Consider the following 22,284-nt stretch of genomic DNA (forward strand, 5'->3'; position numbering starts at 1 on the left):
ATCTTCCTGGCTTCTTGATGGTGTATGTTCTGCCTATTTTGCATCCCTGTTGTAAACCCTGTTGACTAATAATTGATTCCTAATTTGCCAAATGTCTTACTCTTTATTTCTCCTTCTATATGTTACTTGGGAAGTCCTCTGAGAAGAGGATCCATAGCCATTTGTATGGTGATGTTGAGACAAATGTTCAGTACATGGTCCATACATACACCAGGTTAGGTGGTTCTACGTGATGGGGCCAGGACTTTTCTACAGTATTCTCTCCTAATTTTAATTTTAGGGACCTGAAGTTGGCTTTACCTCAACTCATTATGCAGGCAATTATTTCAATGTATAAAAAAAGTAATAAATTTCATTTTGTTCCTCATTTCTCTGTGATACACACGAGATCATCAGTTCAGACCATACTACTGAGCTTTAGAAACATTAAACCAAGTCTGGCAAAATGAGACAATGAATTGGTTTCCAAGTGTTCTCTAGTGACTTGGGTCTGAAACATGAAACCCTAGCTAGGAACTAGCACACCAGATAGGAATCTCGGAAGGGAGCAGGATTAAATAGACATCAGCCCTAAATAGTAGAGTCTCAACAAAGTTTCTTCTAGGTGGGGCTCTTATACTTTCTCACTGACCTATGCTTTGTATTTTCACCAATTGAGATGGACTTCATGACCCAAAGCAGATCCAAGATCCTGATTCTTGAATAGCTTGTTAGGGAGACAGTCCCAGCCTTTCCTTCAGGTTGCAGATATGCTACAGTATTTTCTCCAGACCAACATTGGTTCAAGCTTGGGGGGGGCATAAGTTTTGAGTTCCTATTGTTGCAGGGAAGTCTTAGGGAGGCCTTATCTGACTTTTGACTAGGCTTCAGGACAGTCTGTCTCCTAAAAGGCAATTTTGGTGAACAGCTAACTACACAGGAAGGCTGTAAATGACCAGGTCCACTCCAGAAGTTATAAGAATGCTCCCAGGTGAGAGTGTGAGGAATATCACCTCACTGAAGACTCAGGCCAGAACAGAGAGGATACTAAGGCTATAATATGGCCTTGGGATTTCAGGCCTACTATATTTACATTGGGGTCAAGGCTGCATCCCTATCTGTAGCGGGAGGTAAGTCCTACTGCCAGTCATCAGGGGAGGGGCTGGATCTATCAGACCACATAACAAACCTACAGATGACTTGGCAAAGAGTTTCACCACTTCCATCCTGGCTGCCAGGAGTAAGCTGTTTCTCCTTCAGAGCTCTGACCCAAGGGTGGATGGAAAAAACCTTGTTCTCAGTTCCCCTCACCCCTGCTAAGATACTTTAAATCCTGCTGAAGACTCCAGTGATGTTAAGAGAGAACAAGAGAGAGGCTATATGAAGTAAGTATTTGATCATTCCCTCATTTCTCCTCTCCTCTCCCTCCCAAAATCACTGCTCAAATTCAGGGTTGCATTGTCTCTCATCAGGACTTTTGCAGTCACTTCTTCATTTGCTTCCCTATATCCCTCTGTCCTCCACTTGCCATTCTGGGGGAATGTATTGGATCTCTGTTTAAAATTCATCAATGCCCTCAAGGAACTGCCTTTCTAGACTCATCCCCACGTGGTCTTCAGGGCATTTCCCCACTGTAGATTATGAGGTCCAGGAGAGCAAGGTTATCTCCTTCATTGAAGTTGCCCCAGCAACTATGGTAACACAGGGCATACAGCATGTGAGCGGTAGAGAGTTGTTGGTTCAGTTTCCTTTGATTACTGTCATGATTGGCATAGCCCTGGCTTCCTGTGCTGATGGCCTGGCAGAACCAGCCACATAAATGGTAATTAATAATAGGAAGAAAGGCCTTTTTTCAATTTTATGCTGGAGGCCTAGATTTTTTTAAAAAAATATCTCTTTGGTTTTAAGAATATGGAGCTTCTTGGGAGAATAGAATGTATCAAAAAAAGTAGAAATTTCTTAAATGTAAGCTAAAGGGAGACTACTTATTATTTTTACCACCAAGTGAAAGTTGTGCCAATTATATTTTCTTGGTGACTGGAAAATGTCTCTAATAAAACCCATGTTTTTCTGGAAGTTTTTTCTTCAACAGGATGATTATGTTCCACTGGACTAGGAGTATTGTTAATTATAACAATAAGATACACAAAGGGGAAAAAAATCACAAAAATTTTCAGATCAGGAAATGCTTAAAATGTTTCCAAAAAATGTTTATCAGGAAATGTTATTCCAGAATCAAAACATTTCCTGCCTGGTGATTATACCATGGAGAAAAATCATGTGATGTGATGCCAGTTATGGGGTCTTATAAAAAAATTTTTTATCATGAGATACATTTATTTGAAAGAAATTCATTATAAGTAACATGAGATAAATGAGAATTGCCCAGAGTCATACTTTTCAAAAAGTTTATTATTTACATAAAAATTTAAACTTTATACCTTATAGGAAAATACAAGGAATAAAGTAGAAATTCACCAATCTCTCAACAGTCAGAGATAATCAGTCTTAATATTTCAATGAACTTAATTCCAGTCAGGTCTTGGTGTAAATATATGTGCTTGTCATCAACTCTGTGTAAATAGTTTTAATGATATGTACTGTATCAGCAATATATCATAGATATCTTTCCCTGTCTGTACATCTAGATCTGCAGTATTAATGTTCATAATTGTGCCTATGTATCACATGTATCTACTGGGACATTCCAAGCTTAAGGTGCAGCTCCCCAAACATAAGTCCCTATGCGACAATGTGAAAAAAGCTGAGGTGGTGTGGTGGGAAGAGGGCACTTGAGTGGGTGGAGGGGTCTTTCTTAGAAGTGAACTTCCTTATATGTGTCTATAGTCAGGACCAATTATATACGCACCCCAGACACTGCCAAATGAAAATGAATTGATAAGACAGGCTCAGTCAAGCCAGAATTTCTTCTCTGTGACTGAATGCATTACTACCTGTACAAAAACAGGGTTCTGTGAGAAAAAAAAAAAAGGAGATGAAACAAAGAGGCAAGTTTAAATCCATGGATTCACAATGATACCAACAAACAAACTCATTTGGTCATAATTGGAGAATGCTAGTGAAAAAAACTCGTTATTTGAAAAACTGTCAAAGTAAGAGAAAGAATCATGCTCTTCCTATATCACTGGGAAATCAAATCATTGAGGAAAGTATTTCTCCCTCTACCGAAGTATTCCAGCTAATGAATGAAGAAGAAATGATAGAGTTAGGATTTCACCATTTAAAACATCTACTGAATTACATTATGTCTAATTCGTAATACCATATTCAATATAGTATGACTATAGGCATTGAATATCAACAACTGTTAATGTCACAGAAACAATCCAACATCATATCCTTCTCAGTGGAAGGACACAACACCATCTAAGAAGTCATCTTGCCAAAAAAATAAAAATAAGACTTGAATATAATTAAGGCTCTAGATTATTAATTGATGCAAAATATGGAGACTGCCTTCAGGAAAATCCTGATTTTGGAAAATCTAGAGGACAAATAAACTGGTTCTTCAACAAATAAATTGCAAGGAAACAAAAGGTGCTGGAGAGGCAACCCACAGGTTGAAAGAAACTTAAAAGACCAGCAACCAATTGCAATATGTATACTTTATTTGAATCCCAAGTAACTCAAACTGTTAAAAACATATATATTATATATAATATAAATATAATAAAATAATATAAAATATATATTTGTTGTATATATAATATATAAATATATATGTGTCATATATAACATATATATGTATATGTTATATATGTATATATATGTATAACATATATGCATATATGTTATATATGTGTGTGTGTGTGTATATATATATATATATATATATATATATATATATATAGTACTTGCAAGGTAATTAAAAAACTGAGTTCTGAAAGGACCTTTCATGATCAAGTAATTAGTGTTAGTTTCCCTAAAAGTATGATAATAGTGTTTTGGTTGTTTTTCAAAAAAGACTTCTTATCTTTAGGAAACATCCATTGAAATATTCACAGATGGAATGATAAGATGCTTCAAAATAATATGTAGTGGACAGAAGTATTGATAAAAGAAGGTTGGCTGTGAATTGCTAATTGATGAAGCTGAATGATAGGTGCATGGGGCTTTTAATCATTCTATTTTTGTATATGTTTGAAATTTCCCCTAATAAAAAGTAAAAAAGGAAGGGAGGGAGGGAGGGACAGAGAGAGAGAGAGAGAGCAGAGAAAGAAAAAGAAAGAAAGAAAGAAAGAAAGAAAGAAAGAAAGAAAGAAAGAAAAAGAAAAAAAGAAAAGAAAAGAAAAAAGAAAGGGAGGGAGGAAGGGGGGGCAGACAGCTTTTAGGTGGAGAGTCAACAGTATTTGCCATACTTTAATTTATCTAACCAGTTTGTTATAGTAAATAGGTTACTTTCTATTTTTCCAAATTATAAAAATGTTATACATCTTCCTCCATGTATCTTTTCATACCAGTAACCTCATCCAGGTGGGATTATTGAGTCAAAGGACAATTTAATACCTAAAGTCAAACTGCCTTCCAATCTGCCTTCCAAAGAGTTCTACCAAACTACACTTTCAAATGGATTTAAGGACTATTTAAATAAAATGATTGATATTTTTATTGAGATAATGTTATACATTTACATTAGTTTTAGGGAAATGGACATCCCTATATTATTGAGTCTTCCTATCTGAAAACAGCATGTTTCTCCATTTTACCTTCCTTTGTCTCAGCAGCTTTACAGTTTTCTTCATAATGATTTTTGTATATTGATTTTGTAACTGGCTGCATCACTAAATTCTATTATTTCCAAAAGATTGTCAGTGTATTTTCTTGGGTTTTCAAGATCTACATTGGTCATGGCCAAAGTCGGGAACTCAAGTGGTATTTGACAAGGAGATCCAGAAAAACCCAAATCCTGTTTTGACTTTCTTTTCTCTGAAGTCCCTAAGAAAAGTACACGTACACACACACACACACACACACACACACAGAACAAACCAAAACCAAATCAAATCAAAACAAAAAACCGAAGCAAGGCAGATGATCACTATTATCATCTGATGATTTGCCCTGAGCTCTAATGTTGAAATCAGCATATTAGGCCACACCATTATACTATTAAGGCTTACATGATTTAGAACCAGAGCAGGCTATAAAATCTGCCCTGTTTATATCTTCCCTAGAATCCCATCCTCAATCTTGGTGCTTAACCCCGCAATGCAGGGAATGGCCAATCCAGAACAGACCACTTGGCCAGGAGAAGGCTGTGCAAGAGCAAAAACATATTTGCTCCAAAGCTTGGGGCAGTTAGACTGTATCACTGGGCTCGTCTTGCCTTTCAGGGATAAGGAATGGAAAGCCACAAATGGAGCTAATATGTAGGCTATCTCCAAGAGGAGGCTCTGACATTTTTTCCTCAAGTCTTATAAAAAGAGTCACAAGAGTCATTCCCAGTGGGTCCACTGGACAGTGTGCTACCATGACACGGTAACAACTCCATTTTCACAGAAGGGTGCCCATGAAATGCCTTTGAACTTGATCAATCCAAAATTGGAATGGAGCAAGAGGGTAGGAAAAAGGAGTTGTATGGATCCCTTAGCCAACAAATCTAATTGCATAGTTTGTAAAAATAATGATATTTTCTGCATCCTTTTCAGTCTTTATATTCCTTACTTTATTTTCTTTTATAAGTGCATTAGCTAGTACTTTCTGAATAGCATTTGAGCATTAAGCATATGTTTATTCCTATATTTAACGGATATGCTTTTAAAATTCCACTATTAAACATGAAACTAACTTTTATCAAAAATGAATATTGACTATTGAATTTTATCCAACATGCTCTCAGCATCAATTAAAATGTTTCTATTTCTTTGACCTGTTATTATGGAGAAGTATATTAGTAATATTTCCCCAAAAACTAATCAAAATTTTCTCAGATTCAGAGCACCTGAGTGGCTCAGTCAGTTAAGCATCTAACTCTTGATATCAGCTCAGGTCATGACCTTGCAGTGACATGGTGCCCCACATCGGGCTTGGGATTCTCTCTCTCCCTCCCTCTCTGCCCTTCCCCTGCTTGCCTCTCTTTCTCTCTCTCAAATAAATAAATAAATTTAGAAAATTTTTTTCTCAGATTCATCTTCTCCTTTCTCTTTAAGCATACCCTACTCTCGCATTGAGTTCAAGCACTCTTGATGTCCTGCCTGGACTGACTGGATAGAGTCTTAACATGGTCCCCTGGCCCCAACCTCACCATTTTCCCCACTACAAAATAGGGAGCCTCCTCAACACAAAGGTCAGTATGTCATCCTTTTGCTTAAAATTTTTTGTTGGATTCTGTGATATGTCTTGCTGTTGCATTGCCAAGGGCTTTTATTATTTGGCCCATTTACTTTTCCAGTTCATTTGAAAAAAGCCCACATGGTCAAGTGGGAAGAGCTTCAGATTGGAATCAGAGATGGATTTGAGTGCTAGCCTCACCTCTTACTAGTTATGTGACCCTAACAAGTTAGTTAAGTCTCCACTGTTTCATCTGTAAAACAAGGCCAAAATTAAGTTGCACTTTATTATAAAGATTAAGGTAATGTACTATAAAAAGCACAGCCCAAGAAAGCACTCAGAAAATTACGGCTACTTTAATCTTTTCCCATTACTCTATCCTCTCCACATAGCCTTTGTTCCTGCTTTGCCGAGCAGAACAGATTAAAATTCTCGAATACATCATACTCTTTCAGATTCTTAGAATGTTTCCCTTCCCTAACATCCCCATCTGTAACTTTGTTCTCTCAGCTAACTTGTAAACATCCTTAAAACTTAACGCCAAAAGTTTTTTTCTTTTGGAAAGCCTTAATTGACCTCCTCCTGATGGTTTGTTGTTCTCTTATTGCTGCCACGGTAACATGTACATGTATCCTATCATCTTCGTTGCTTTGTATTCTAGCACTGTGCTGGGATATACCATGTCACATACCATGGTTAAGAGGAAGTGTCTGTAAAGGCACAGTGTAACTGACATCTCTCTAAAATACAGAGAGCTGGGCCGTCTTTGTGCCTTCCACATTAGAGTGGCCTGGGCACTTACTCTCTCCCACACAACTAGGAGGAGCCAGGACCCCAGGAGAGTCACCTGTCCTCACTCAGAAGTGGCAAAGGAGGAGGATGCTACATGATGTCTATATAATTATACTCGAACACCCCGTTTTCCCAGCCCCTACGTGCTTTAAGGAGGGCTAATATTCCTACAAGGTTGCCTTTAGATGATAGAGTCAGAAAGTTACTTTTTTTTGCAACCTAGCTGTATTTCTAAGCTATGATGTGTAGGGATATAGGTTATAGTAGTGATGACATTATCTGGAATATTTAAAAGAAATGATAAATTATGAAATAATAGACCAAAAAGAAAACCATAAAAAACATATATCTAGTACAGAGGCTATCACTTCTCTTCTAAGGAATGTGTTGTGTTTAATGGTCTTCTTCCCCTCTCCCTTTCCCCTCCTTCTTTCCGCTGGAACAGCTCCCATCATTCAGACTCCTTGCTGCAAACCAGTCCTTTTCAACCTTCAGTTCCTGGCCAGTTGGTTTTCTCAGAGTTTGGTCAGCTGATTCAATTCAAGTCTTTGCTCTTAGTGTTTGCAGTATATTATTATCTTAAACATAGTGGAGGGAAAGTGGGGCAGGTGTATGGGACATCTTTGTACTATTTTTGTAACTTGATGTGAATCTATAATTACTTATAGTAAGTTAAAAAGAATTTCTTCCACTTAAAGTTTTATGAGAAAAATCTGTACCTTTTCACCTTGTGCAATGGCTTTGTTGTTATCCTTCATTTGATGGATAATGAGATCCTACTATTTATCCTATGAGTGGGATGATGGATTGGAAAAAGCAATGAAACTCGGAATCCAAAGACTTGTGATAATTTACTTCATAATCTGGGCATCGATAAAATGAGGATTTATATTTAATCTCTCAGCTCTATGATAATGCAAATTTACCAAGATTTAAGTAAGTATCTCATGTTAAAAGTGATTAAAGAATAAACATTTACTTACTGCATAGTATAACAAAGGTGAATTTTTAACTATTATATACATTTCATGATTATTATATTTAAAATGTTGTATGCATCCAAATTATTGTATTTAAAATATTACAGAGTCAAAACATGTAGTAAAATCAGATGCCTGCCTGGTGGTACTCTAAAGAAGTGAGCGGTCTCTAAACATTTTTGGTCTTGTATTTTGATTACAAAAAATATGTACTATTGTCAATGTACATGTTAAATATTAGTAAAGTTTGATTTCTTAATTTAGATAAAAATGGAGATATTCTAAACGTTTCTTGGGGGTGCCTGAGTGGTTGAGTTGGTTAAGCGTCTGACTTCAGCTCAGGTAATGATCTCATGGTTCATGAGTTTGAGCCCTGCATGGGGCTCTGTGCTGACAGCTCAGAGCCTGGAGCCTGCTTCAGATTCTGTGTCTCCCTCTCTCTCAACGCCCCTCCCCTGCTCTCACTCTGTCTCTCTCTCAAAATAAATAAACATCTGAAAAAAATTTTTAAAGTTTCTTCCCACATTCCAACTGCTCTAGGTATTAGATTTGTTACAGGAAATTTCCCCTTCTGTATTGTGGGACTAAACTTGTTGAATCCTTTGCTCTGATCATTCTTGCTGCAATCACATCTTAACATTAAGTTCCCTATTAACAAGATGTTTCGTGGTAGAAATTGGAGAAAGTCTAAATAAAATGTCTTATTATTATTATTATTTAGGAATAATCTTAGGACTTTTAAAAAGTCCTAAGAACTAAGAACTTTTATTTCTAAAATACCTAAATCTTAAAATATTAATTTGTAAAGGAGTATCATACCTGCAGGGAAAGAAATACTATATAGGTTGATTTGTAAATTATGCACTATATTATGAATGGAAGTGGTTTTCTGTAATTTTGCTCTCTAAATGGTCACTCAAATTCCTTAAAATACCTGAAATACAAAGTAGTCTGGATACAGGAAAAAGGTGGAAGGAGAATTTGACTGTTTGAATTAGAAAGAATTCCTGTTTAATGAACCAACTCTAAACTTGTTTAATGATGAATTTTAGCTTTGGTGGTGACCAGAGGAAAAACCTTTTCCTGAACAGAAAAACAAGTCAGTGGATTTTTTTTATGCAGACTCAGTGTTACACAGCTTTGCCACAAGGAGAGGAATGAGAGACCTGATGAGGGTATAAGAAAAGGTGACCTAAAGCCTTTTTGGATTAGATACCAACCTCTCTTAAGTCAGCTTATCCAGGCAGTCAGGCCCAGGAGAATTGGCACAAACTATCTAAAATGAGAGTAAACCATGGATTCATGCTTATGTTTAGGTCTCTTAATGGAGTATGGATGCATATTTGAGGAACTAAAGGGCATGTAATCAATGTAATTTGATTCCACAAACATTTATTACACACTTTATGGTACAGAAATAAGGCATATCTTGCTCTTAAGAGTTTCACAATCTAATGAGATATAAACATCACAAATAAGAGAAGGAAGGTCTGTTTAGTGATAACCCCACCTTATCTCACTACTTAGTCTGGCAACCCTCTCCCTTAGATAAATACTCTGGAAGGAGTTCCATATAATTATCCTTTTCAAGTAAAAAAATCCAAGCTGTCCTTTCAGTTATGGTTATGTTACCTTTTATAACAAAAGGACAAAAGGTAACTGATTGTTTCAGGGGAAAAGCTTAATCTTAGGCAGTGAAATGTATGTGACTCCTGCCCCTGCTCATAACCTATAAAATCAAGTAAATAAATGCAAGTCTCCTTCTGGGGTTCAATGTAGTATGCTGTGATAATAGACATAAATGTCTGCCAACGACAGCAACTGCAATAAAAACAGACTTTCTGGAATGATGTTTTTCCGGTGAATGACGAAGGCCAGATCAAACAAGACGACAGAATCACTCTGGATTGACATTTCTATCTGGCTGTGCTACTTTTTGGCAAATCATTTAAACGTTGAACCTGTGCCCTCATTTACATACAAGCCAGGGTAAAGGCATTCAGCTTACCTCCCAGGAACAGCTAATAAGATTAATTGTGGAGCATTTTACCAAAACCCACTCAGGTCAATTTAAGTGTAAAGTGCAAGAAATTATTGCACATTGTAATTATATTACATGTGGTGCATTTTACTAAAGTCTGCTGAGGCCAATAGAGGCGCAGTGTAATACAAGAAATTACTAAATTAATAAAGGTAAAGTGCGGTTGTTCCAGAGGACCTTGGTCCCAGGTCACCCCAAGACAAATCAGTCATTATTTCAGCATTCTTATTAGGAGAGCACAGGACTTTGGCTCCACAGCCCAGAGGGGCAAACAGGGGGAAACCGTGTGAAAACGTGATTTGAGCTCCCTGATGGTGGACCGGCTGGGGGGATAACTGTAGAAAAGGTTGTCCACACTACAATTTACACGCCTCACCCTTGCAAATTCCCAAGACTTTGGGAACCAGAACCCTAGCGGAGGAGAGGGGTGCCCCACAAAGCGGAGATGGACCCAGCGAGGGAGGCCAGATGCAGTCGTGGGGTCCGCTCCGAGAGGGGGAGTCGGCAAGGAAGGGGCGGGGGCGGTAGCGGGCAGCCGGAGGAGGAAAGGAGGGGCGAGGCAAGGCGCCGTCGCCGGCCCCCTCCCCTCCAGTGCGCTCTCCTCCCTTCCCCTCCCCGGCCTGGCACCCGAGCGCAACCCGCCGAGGCCAGGCTGCTTCAGGGGGAGGCGCCAACTCGTCGCTGCGCCGGGCCCCCGGCCGAGCAGTAACGGCGACCCAGAAAGCGGAGCGGATGCGGCTCGGGCCTACGCTGAGGTAAGGGGACAGGATGGTGTAGGAGGTCAAGAGGGGACGTCAGGCTTGCAGCAGGCAGCCCTCAGATCCCCCGGCGGCGGGCCACTTCTCCCCGCCCCCGCTGTCCAAGTTCCCGAACGCGGCGACGGTTGGAGAGCAGCCCCCGGAGTTACACCCCCGCCCGGGCCTAGGACCTAGGCGTTGCCGCGCGTGCGCACACCCCCTGGCGGGGGCTGGGCGCGGAACTCTGGGATTGTCTCCCCACCCAGGCCACGGGGCCCGGGCGGCGCTGCGCATGTGCGAGCCTGCGGGCGGATGTGGTGCGCGTTGCGAGGGTCGCGTGTGGCAACGCCTGCCCGGAGGCTTCCCCGCCTCCGGCGGGCGAGGCGGAGCGTCGCCCCGGGCTGTGGCTGCGGCGCCTGCCTCAGAGTTTCGCCTTCCCACTCCCCTCTTCACCCCGCGTAGGCTGCTGTGGTTTTCGTTTTCGTCGCCTCGACCCGCGGCTGGCGTTCTGAAAACCCATTCACCTAGCTCCCGGCCCCGAACCAGCTCGCTAACTCAGTGTTGTGCCTCCGACATTTGGTCCTGTTGTCGAGGGGACAGCGCAGAAAGTGTGGCTAAGCTAGGCGAAGCTGCTGTGGAGGCATAGGAGGAATCACCGAAAACCTTTATTTTAAGCCGGAAGGTATTGCTCCGCTCAGCCCCGGAAACAGGTTTTTAGCCGCTGAAAACTTTCCAAGCGCCCCGCCTTGGCCGAGGAGGAACTTCCTGTCTGAGTTGGAAGGCGAGTTCAGAGCGAACTTTTTGTTTTTGTTCTTTGGGAAGTTACATAAAATGTCAGAACAACTCGAGTCCAGGATTGTCACAAAATGCATGTCACAGCGCTGCCTCGTACCGCGCTTGGCGACTTTATCTTTCTTAGAGGTGAATGAAACTGCTTAGGCTTGACGCTCTTTCCCCCCAGACTCGAATGACAGGCACTGTTTAATGTTTACTGAGCCTCCTGGCTTTGCACACTTCTCGTACCAAGTTCCTGCTTGGCTTTACACCTTTCTGCGCAGTGGTACTGAGTTAAGTCAGTTTCGTGACTCCTGAGGCTACTTGGAACGGTTTTTGACGATGTCATTACTGTGCCTTGTAATCTTATATGGTGTGCTGATACGGACATTTGGGGGCTAGTAAATTGAAGAAGCACTTACTATCAGGGAATCTGAGTACTCTAGGTGAAAGGTAATCTATTTCCCAGGGCATTGGGTTTGTACATGTTATTAAGTAGTAAGTAAAGGCAATTGAAATGATACATTCTTGCACACCCCACTTCCACCATGCAGGCCTCTTTGGGCCCAAGTGGGCCTCCAGCCTAGAGCCTAGGCATTTGCTAATTACGCCATCCTCAAAGCCCACTTTCCTCGTCCACCCAATGTGTATGGCACCCACCTTTCATTCAAGCCTCAATTGCCTTCACTTTAGAGAGGTGGCTTCCTCATTTAAAATAGCCACTGCTGGCTGTCTCTCCAGCCTCTTACCCTGTTGTTCTCTTTGGCTCTGTAGCACTTACCACTCTCTGATATTATGTATTTGTATGTGTATGCTCTGTCTCCCTTATATTCAGAGCGTATTTTGTACTGAATTCTCAATGTGAATTCACTCATTCATTCGACAAATATTGAGTGACTACCTTGCATCAGGTCCTGTCCAGGTGTTTGGGATATGTACGTGAACAAAATAGACAAAGATCTCTTCCCTCTGGAGCTTATGTTCTAGAGATGAATGATTGACAATAAACATATTTGATTATCGTGTTAGAAAATTGTGTTCTGGAAAATGAAAAAGGAGAGCAGGGAAAGAGGCCTGAGAGTACAGGTGTGGGTTGCAATTTTATAGAGGATGGTTATGGTGGATGCTTTTCTTTATTTGAAACTGGGTTGAAGATTCACCAGTATGATGTCATGCTTTAAGGTATTAAATTATTGCTCTTAGAGATTTCTGAATGAACCAGGCAAGACTTAGACAAAGAGGCTGATAGATAGTAAGGTGTGTTTTCCTTTGGGTCCTTTACTTCAGAAGAATACAAACACTGTGTTTAAATATCAAAAACTATTAATCTGGAGCTATACATTTAGGGTACTTATGGGGTTTGTCTGTCTTTAGGAGTTTGTCATGTTTAATTTTGGTTTTATCACTTGGTTAAAGTGAAATTACAATGCCCCTAAGATACCACTACTTTTGAAGTTTACTGGAGTTGTATTGGTATAAATCAAAATAGACCAGACGAGAGATTTGAGACCAGGAGTGGAATTATCAGGGTTGCAGAATGACATCAAAGATTCCCGTTTGGGGCTGCATGGGGATATTTACTTCAAAGGAGCAGATAGCTTGCCTTTCTGAAAGGGATATTTATAGTGTCCTTAAGTGGAAGGCAGATATCCTTCTCACTTTCATTATCCAGAAGGAATATGTGCCTAGTTCACATGGTGATCCCATCTTAACAATATGAGAGGAAACTTAAGGGATAGTAGGGTTTTTTTCCAGCATTTATCTGACAATGAAGCATGTGTCTTATGTGTCTTCAGCCTTACTAATCTAACCTGAGCTATTATCTATTATGTATATCTCTCCATGGAAGACGTTTTGAGCTAACAAGTACCAGTGGATAACAGATAGTAAGTAAATCATAAATAGTGATCATATTATATGTTCTGTATTGTAATGAATGTATATGATACTGAACAAAATGAATCCCAAATGGAAATGAGCCAAGGCTAAGAGAGCCTACCATGCTGAAGGAATGTTTATGTTGTGGGATAAGGATCTTTCACAATTAGGATTCTATTTCGTAGGCATGTTAGGATTTTTTTTTTAACTGTACTATATCTATAAGGACCTAAATTTCAAGTGGATTTACAAATGTCTCAAGTATCAACTTATTTTAGCTAGTATAACAACAGAAAAACATCAATATGTCTTGATAATTTTTCATATTTGGAAAGGGCACTTTTGCTATGTGTAGTTGAAAAGGCTGACTTTGACGAGCTCGGTAATCTCTTCAAACTAAATACAAATTTGCTTGGGACTGAAGATCTGCCTCATCTCTCTTAATGAAATTTGAAACCCTTCCTTTATATAAACCTAATTAAAGTGGCAATGATGTTTGTGGGTTCTAAAAGTCAGTTTGATGCTTATCGTAAACATGGCAATACCATTTCCTTTGAGGTGGTACCTTACTTTTAGTTGTGATTTTAGTTTTTCAGTTTTGTCTATCCTATTTTTAATTGCCTCACATTAGTTAGCAGCTGTGTAGGTGTTTTACTATTGTCACAGGCTTAGGACCTCTCATTCAAGTGGAGGTAAATTATAGCTATCATCCTTTACAAATGATCATTGGGATCATCATTTCTTATATTTTTATCATTCATAACTCACAGATGACATCCATTTAATGATTCAGCTAGCATATAGTTGGGAATCATCAGTACCCCATTGACATTTACTTTGCCTGGAGCTCATTAACACACTGTAAACTGTGTGTTGGCATCCTAAAAGACATTAGTTTTCTTTAATGTCCTATTTCTTTGATTATAAAAGCATCATCAACTGTGTTGCCCAGATGGGGGAATTTGTTAAAGGAACTGAGTTCTATATTGCAAGGACACTTTTTTATATACTGTATTTTTAAAGCACAGCTTTGAAGTTGACCTCATATTATTAAATTGGATTAAAAAGATATATAACACTGGGCTTTATTTGCAGAAATTACTGTGTTTTTCTTTTTTTCTTCAGGGATTACTTCTAAAGAATGGTTATCAGCTTTTAGAAGCTCCCGATCAATTGCAAAATATCCGTTTCCATGGAAAATGCTTTGCTTTCATAGATACAATGTGTCTTGGTTATTAGCTCTTAAGGCCCACAAGTACCATTGTGTTGGGGTAATGTTGACACAAGCACCTGGGAGGTGGTTATCCTTTTGCTCCATATTATTTTGTTTTTTCTTTTATGTATTTACTTTGGCTTAGTGCCTTCTGCAGGTACCAAATCAACATTTGTTGAATAAATTAGGCAAACGAACGTATGTCCTATAATCAGCTTAACTCTTTATTTGGGTCAGAGGTATTACCAAGTAATATGACACATTGTCCTACTAGTAAACACACTAGTAGTTTGATTGCCAACAATAATATGTAAAGGCTACCTATTATGTGCTTTGTGCAGGGAACTGAATTATTTGATCTGCTCCTTGAGAGGATTAGGAGTTGATATGTTTATCATGTTCAGTTATCAAGACTGTCTTCTTATCCACCAGTCTTCAACTGTGTAGTTATTCAGAGTGTAGGGAAAGCTCTCAAAATACAGTCTATAAGAATAAGAACTTATCTGTTCCAAACAAGGATAATTTGGAAATAAACTGTTGAACTATACAAGTTTAAGAAAACAGATATAATAGGAAATGTTAGGGGGGGTGGTCCAAGATGGTGGGTGTCCTCAGCTCCTCCCGTGGACATACCATATCTACAGCTACGTATGGAAAAATTCCCTCTGAAAAAGACCTGAGAACTAGCTGAATAGCGTCTTCACATCAAAGCAGTAAAAGGGTCACGTGTGAGACAGTCTCACCAAAAACCCCACTGCCAGAGTGGTGACCCACAGTTGGGAGAAATCTCACAAATCTGGAGCTTCTCCTTGATGAATGAGGGGTTTATGCCCCACATCAGGCACCGCAATCCCTGGGACCTGCAGTGAAGAGATGAGCCCTCCAAACATCTAGCTTTGAAAACCAGATGGAAAATGGATCTCACAACCAGGAGACCCAAAAGGCTATATAGCAGAACTGAGATATTTCTTGGAAAGGGCTTGCATGCAGACTCACTCAGGAACCACCACAAAAGCAGCAGTTTGAAAAGCGCCTAGACTATATGTGAAAATTTATTTTCTAATCTTAAAGCATCTGCTGGAGGGGCAGGGACCAGTTGGGACTCTGTCTGGGGACAGATGTGCTGGTGTGTACTATTTTGCACTCTTGCTCTACCTAGATACCATGGGCAGGCATGGTTGTTTTTCCTGGGTTCCATGGGCCTGTAATAAATGGAGAGACAGTTCTCGATAGGCTGTCACCCCCAGGGCACTGCACAGACAGCAGACTGAAACACACCCCCAGTCTGTTTGTGAAAAAGGCCTATTGTTCTGACACTTCAGCCTGAGGGGCAGACTTCAGGTCTGCCACATATGTAGAGGCTTACAAATGTGCTCTCAGGGAATATAGGCAAGGGGATGCCATCTTTGTGCTTTCCCTTAGCCTCGTTACTGTTTGCCAGGACCTCCCAGAAAGGAGCTTATGCAATGGTCTGAAGCTCCAATTTTTGCAACTGTCACTCAGGGGACAGTCAGATTGCTTACATTAAGAGAGTCTATACTTGTTTCATAGGACTGTATGTATTTGCATATTCTAAAAGCTGCTGCCTGAGGGTCTGGCTTCCAATCAGCCTAAAACTAGGTGCTGACTGAGATTCCCCTCTTTGGAACACGGACAGTTCTTGGCATACCTTCAAAAACTGGGACCTATCAAGAATAAATCAGACTCCTTAGACAGTCATAATGGTTCAAGAGACAACCAAGAGCTAGGGCAAAGTTTAAAGATAAAGTTCATCTGTACAAAGCCACTTTAAGACTGGGAAAGGTAGTTGTTTCTCTCATTAGATATAAACTAACACAGAGGGTGAAGCAAAATGAGGAAAAAGGAGTATGTTACAAATGAAGGAACAAGGTAAAACCTCAGGGGGACAAAAAAAAGACACCCTCAAAAACCTTAAAGTGGATGTAAGTAATTTACCTGGTAAAGAATTCAAATTAATGGTCAAAAAGATGTTCACCTAAATTGGGAGAAGAATGAATGAACACAGTGAGAACTTCAATAAAGAGAAAATATAAGAGAGTACCAACTGAAGTCACAGAGCTGAAGAATACAATAACTGAACTGAAAAATACGCTAGAGGGGGTTCAACAGCAGGCTATATGAAGCAGAAGAAACTATTGGCAATCAAGAATACAGGGGAGTGGAACTTACTTAAACAGAACAGCAAAAAGGAAAAAAAAATAAAAAATGAGATAGCTTAAAGAAGCTATGGGACAACACAGAGTAGCATTAGCATTATAGGGGGTCACAGAAGGAGAAAAGAGAGACAAAGGATCAGAAAATCATGTGGAGATTAAACAGCATTCTGCTGACCAATGGGTCAATCAAAAGACTCAAAGGAGAAAAAACAAAACAAAACCTTGAGAAATGAAAATGGAAATATAACTTACAAGATCTATGGGATTCATCAAAAGTAGTTATAAGAGGGAAGTTCATAGGGATTCAGACCTACCTGAATAAACATGAAAAATCTCAAACAACTTAACTTTACACTTAAAGAAGCTAGAAAAGAACAAATGAAGCCAAACATAGTAGAAGGAAGGAAATAACAAAGATCAGAGTGCAAATGAAACAGAAACAAAAAATAATAGAAAAGATCAATGAAACTAAAACCTGTTTCTTTGAAAAGACAAACAAAAGGTTGCCAAACCTTTGGCTAGACTCACCAAGAAAAAAAAAGAGACGGTTCAAATAAAATCAGAAATGAAAGAGCAGTTACAACTGATACCACAAATGCAGTAGACCATAAGAGACTGCTATGAAGAATTATAGCTCAACAAATTGGACAATGAGAAGAAATGGATACATTCCTAGAAACTTTCCATGACTGAATCATGAAGAAATAGAAAATCTTAATAGACTGATTATGGTGTATTACAGTAAGGCAATTGTATCAGTCATCAAAAACTTCCCAACAAATAAAAGTTCATGACTTTGCTGGTAAATTCTACCAAACATTTAAAGAAGATTTTTTTTTTAATTTTTTTTTCAACGTTTATTATTTTTGGGACAGAGAGAGACAGAGCATGAACGGGGGAGGGGCAGAGAGAGAGGGAGACACAGAATTGGAAACAGGCTCCAGGCTCTGAGCCATCAGCCCAGAGCCCGATGCGGGGCTCGAACTCACAGACCGCGAGATCGTGACCTGGCTGAAGTTGGACGCTTAACCAACTGCGCCACCCAGGCGCCCTAAAGAAGATTTAATATCTGTCCTTCTTAACCTCTTCCAAAATATTAAGGAGAAGGGAATGCTTCCAAACTTATTTTACAAGGCCAGCATTACCTTGATACCCAAACCAGACAAGGATATCACAAAACAAAACAGAACAACAACAAAAAAGGATTTTACAGTTTACTATCCCTGATGAACATAGATGCAAAAATTCTCATCAAAATATTTGCAAGTACTGCACACAGATTATTAGCAAATATAACATGAATTCACTAATACATTAAAAAGATCATATCATGATCAACTGGGATTTATTCCAGGGATCAAGGATGGCAACATTCACACATTAATCAACATGATACACCACATTAACAAAATAAAGGATAAAAAATATATAATCATCTCAATAGATGCAGAAAAGCATTGGACAGAGTTCAACATCTGTTTAAGAAAAAAACTGTCAGGGCGCCTGGGTCACTTAGTTGGTTAAGCTTCTCACTTCAGCTCAGGTCATGATCTCCCAGTTTGTGGGTTTGAGCCCTGTGTCAGGCTCTGTGTTGACAGCTCGGAGCCTGGAGCCTGCTTCAGATTCTGTGTCTCCTTCTCTTGCTACCCTTTCCCTGGTCATGCTCTGTGTGTGTGTGTGTGTCTCTCTCTCTCTCTCAAATATAAATATTAAAAAGAAATGTTAAAAAAAATCTTAAAAAACAAAAACAAAAACAAAACTCTTATCAGAGTGAGTAAAGAGGTAACATACCCACTCAACATAATAAAGGCCGTATGTGACAAGCCCAGAGCTCACATCATACTCGATGAAAAGCTGAAAGCTTTTTCTTTAAGATTAGGTAAAAGACAAAGATGCCTACTCTTGCCATTTTAATACAACATAGTGTTAGAAGTCCTAGAGCAATTAGGCAATAAATAAATAGCATGCAAATTGGAAAGAAAGAAACCTTTGACTATTTGTGACATGATTTCATATATAGAAAACCATAAAGATACCACCAAAAAACTGTTAGATTCTTTAATTCAGTAAAAAATAAATAAATGAATTCAGTAAAGTTGCAGGATATAAAACCAACATACAAAAATCTGTTGCATTAAAAAACATATATTTTATTTTTGGGAGAGTGCAAGTGGGGGAGGGGCAGAGAGGGAGACAGAGGATCCGAAGTGGACTCTGCACTGACAGGCTGACAGTAGTGAGCCTGATGTGGGGTTCGAACTCATAAACCATGAGATCATGACCTGAGCCAAAGTCAGATGCTCAACCCACTGAGCCACCCAGGTGCCCCATCTGTTGCATTTCTATACACTAACAAACTGTGAGAATGAGAAATTTTAAAAATCCCATTTACAGTTACATCAAAAATAATAAAATACCTAAGAATAAATTTAAGCAAGGAGGTGAAAGACTTGCACACTGAAAATTATAAGACATTGATGGAAGAAATTGCTGAAGACACAAATAATTGGAAAGATATCCCATGCTTATGGATTGGAAGAATTAATATTGTTAAAATGTCCCTGTTACTCAAAGCAATATATAGATTCAGTGCAATTCCTATCAGTCCCAAGGGCATTTTTCACAGAAGTATAACAAATAATCCTAAAATTTGTATGAGACCCTGTGTAGCCAAAGCAATCTTGAAAAAGAAGGGCAAGGCTGGAGGTATCATGTTTCCTGATTTCAACCAAATTATGAAGCCATAGTAATCAAAACAGGATGATATTGGCATAAAATCAGACTCCTAGACCAATGAAACAGAATAGAGAGCCCAGAAATAAACCTATGCATATGTTCAATTAATTTCTGCCCCACAATGCAAGAATATACAATGGGGATAAGGACAGCCTCTTTAATAAGTGGTGTTGGGAAAACTGGATAATTACATGCAAAAGAATGAAACTAGATTACTTAAACTATACACAAAAATTAGCTCAAAATGAACTAAAGACTAGAATGTAAGACTTGAAACCATACAACTAGGGGAAAACATGGGCAGTAAGCCTCTTGGTATTGGTCTTGGCAGTGTTTTTTGGATCTGACATCAAAAGCAAAAATAAACAAGTGGAACTACATCAAACTAAAAAGCTTCTGCACAAAAAAGGAAACCATCAACAAAATGAGAAGGCAACCTACAAAATGGGAAAAAAATATTTGCAAATCATATATTTGATAAGGATTTAATATTCAAATATGAAGAACTCATATAACTCAATAGCAAATAAACAATTAAAAATGGGCACAGGATCTGAATAGACATTTTTCCAAAGGAGACATACAGATGGCCAACAGGCACAGGAAAAGATGCTCAACATCACTAATCATCAGAGAAATGCAAGTCAAAACCACAATGGCATGTCACCTCGCACCTGTTAGAATGGCTGTTATCAGTATGCCAGGAAATAACAAGTGTTGGCAAGGTTGTGAAGAAAAGGCAACCCTTGTGCCTTGTTGGTGGGAATGTCAGTTGTGCAGCCACTATGGAAAACAGGTTCCTCAAAAAAGTCGCATATGATCCAGCAATTCCATTTCTGGGTTTTTACTGAAAGGAAATGAAAACACTAAATTGAAAAGATATATTCACCCCTGTGTTCATTGCAGCATTATTTACAAGAGCCAACATATAAAAACAACCTAAGTGCCCACAGATAGATGAATGGATAAAGAACGTGTGGTATATATACACAACAGAATACTACTTAGCCATAGAAAAGAATGAGATCTTGCCATTTGAAACAACATGGATGGACCTAGAGGCCACTATGCTAAGTGAAATAAATCAGAGAAAGGCAAATACTGTACGATCTCACTTATATGTGGAATCTAAGTAATACAACAAACAAAAGTTATAAAGATGGAGAAAAGGGTGGTGGTTGCCAGGAGTGAGGGGGTTGGGGGAGCGATGAAATGAATGAAGGGGGTTCCGAGGTACAGACTTCAGTGTATGAGATGAATACGACATGGAGTGTGATGTGCAGCATGGTGACTATAGTCAATAATATTGTAGGTGCATATTTTGAGTGTTGCCAGAAGAGTAGATCTTGAAAGTTCTCATTATAAGAAACAATTTTTTTTCTTGTAACTTATGGTGGTGAATAGATTTATTGTGGTGACCATTTCACAGTGTATACAGATGTTGAATCATTATGTTATACACCTGAAAGTAATGTTGCATGTCAATTACACCTCAATAAAAAAGAGAAAATAATAGAAATATCAGCAGAGAACTAGTGTGACTCAAAACAAAATCAGATCTTGTCACTTTTCTGCTCAAACCTACTTACCTCAGAGCTTTAGCAGTGGATAGATTTTGTGTGTGGATCACTTTTGCTCTAGGTGTACTCAGAGCTCACTTCTTCCTTTCTTCAAGTCTTTCCTTAGATATTATATAGTCAGGGAAGCTCTCTGACCACCCTGTTCAAAATTGAAAACCTTGTAATCAACCTCAAGACTCCTGATCCCTCCTATCTTGCTCCATTTTCATCTTTATGGCACCATCACTTTTCAATATACAGTATAATATACCTATTACGATTGTTAGCTTCCCACATTGGAATGAAACTTGCACAAAGCAAAAAAAAAAAAAAAAAAAGGTTATACAAAAAAATTACCTTTGTTAATGTATATTTGCTTTTGAAAATTACTGTTGCAAAAACTTGAAACATTGGCCCTGTGAGTGTCCAATTTAGGTCCTCTAAAGGCAGAGATCAGTGGTAGGAGTTTCTTCTTTGAAAAGGCATTCTCTCATTTTCTTTTTATATTGCGAAGCAAATGTGAGTATGGTATGATTCTGTAATAACATAGTTCTTATTACATTCCAAAAAAGGAAATTCATAAGAAACTGTTTTGCGAAGCATAGGCACTTATTAATATGAATAATTAACAACATACATGAGTCAAGTTGTAAGTAATGTAAGGAAAGTACATTAGGAAAGTAATTAGGAAAGTAATGTAAGGAAAAAAAACAGTAAATAACATGTAGTAAGAATTGTATGGAATAATCTTTTTTTTTTTTTTTTACATTTATCTATTTTTGAGAAACAGAGTGAGACAAAGTGTGAGCAGGGGAGGGGCAGAGAGAGAGAGGGAAACACAGAATCTGAAGCAGGCTCCAGGCTCTGAGCAAGCGGTCAGCACAGAGCCTGATGTGGGGCTCGAACCCACAAACTGTGAGATCATGGCCTGAGCTGAAGTCGGACGCTCAACTGACTGAGCCACCCAGGCGCCCCATGTATGGAATGATCTTAATCTGTGACACTCTATCACTGTGAAGAGATCTTCCTAATACAGATGCCAACCTCTTCTCTATAAGAGAAGAAGAGGTCTATAAGAGGTCTATAAGAAACATTGCCCTCCTGTGCAGAAAAGGGGGAAATTGGTA

At 39.0% G+C, this 22,284-nt stretch overlaps 1 protein-coding gene across 9 annotated transcripts in view; it reads left to right on the top strand.

Moving 5' to 3' along the window:
- Window positions 1-10,664: 10,664 nt before the first annotated feature.
- Window positions 10,665-22,284, top strand: part of RCBTB2 (RCC1 and BTB domain containing protein 2) — a 49,755-nt gene continuing 38,135 nt past the window's right edge. For 2 of the 9 annotated variants that reach the window (XM_047854951.1, XM_047854967.1), the window contains exons 1-2: window positions 11,644-11,741; window positions 13,444-13,480. The gene's annotated coding sequence lies outside the window, so the exon portion shown is untranslated. Of the gene's footprint in view, window positions 10,839-11,627; window positions 11,742-13,443; window positions 13,481-22,284 lie in introns of those variants that run through there. The other 7 variants (XM_047854929.1, XM_047854940.1, XM_047854976.1 and 4 more) reach the window with 5 other exon arrangements.

The sequence above is a fragment of the Prionailurus viverrinus genome, chromosome A1 (genome assembly GCF_022837055.1).
Source record: "Prionailurus viverrinus isolate Anna chromosome A1, UM_Priviv_1.0, whole genome shotgun sequence".
Classification (NCBI taxonomy): Eukaryota; Metazoa; Chordata; class Mammalia; order Carnivora; family Felidae; genus Prionailurus; species Prionailurus viverrinus.